The 264-nt window shown below is 58.0% G+C and overlaps 1 protein-coding gene across 1 annotated transcript in view; it reads left to right on the top strand.

Moving 5' to 3' along the window:
• The window catches only part of TMBIM1 (transmembrane BAX inhibitor motif containing 1), a 5,170-nt gene that overhangs the window by 2,473 nt on the left and 2,433 nt on the right, over window positions 1-264 (top strand). The window lies entirely within an intron of this gene.

Genomic DNA, 264 nt, shown 5'->3' with positions numbered 1-264 from the left:
AGGTCGCGTCTGCGGGCACAGCTCAAGTCGGCTCGTGGCTGTGCCCTGCTTGTGGCTGGCCACTGACGCAGGCGCTGGGGACTCAGGGCACGGGAATGCAAGTGACCCAGGTGAGGAGTGGGGCAGCCTCTCATTGACCCACTGGCATTGAGGCAAACTTGTCCTTATTAATTAGAAGCTGCTATTAAAGTGGGAGGGGAAGGTTTTGCGGCTCCATTGTCTTCCATGTTCCTGCACCTGTGGTGCCACTCACTGGGGACACAT

The sequence above is a fragment of the Chaetura pelagica genome, unplaced genomic scaffold (genome assembly GCF_000747805.2).
Source record: "Chaetura pelagica isolate M959 unplaced genomic scaffold, ChaPel_1.0 scaffold3, whole genome shotgun sequence".
Lineage (NCBI taxonomy): Eukaryota > Metazoa > Chordata > Aves > Apodiformes > Apodidae > Chaetura > Chaetura pelagica.
Note: the sequence above shows the minus strand (reverse complement) of the source record. Positions and strands in the feature narration are given on the sequence as shown.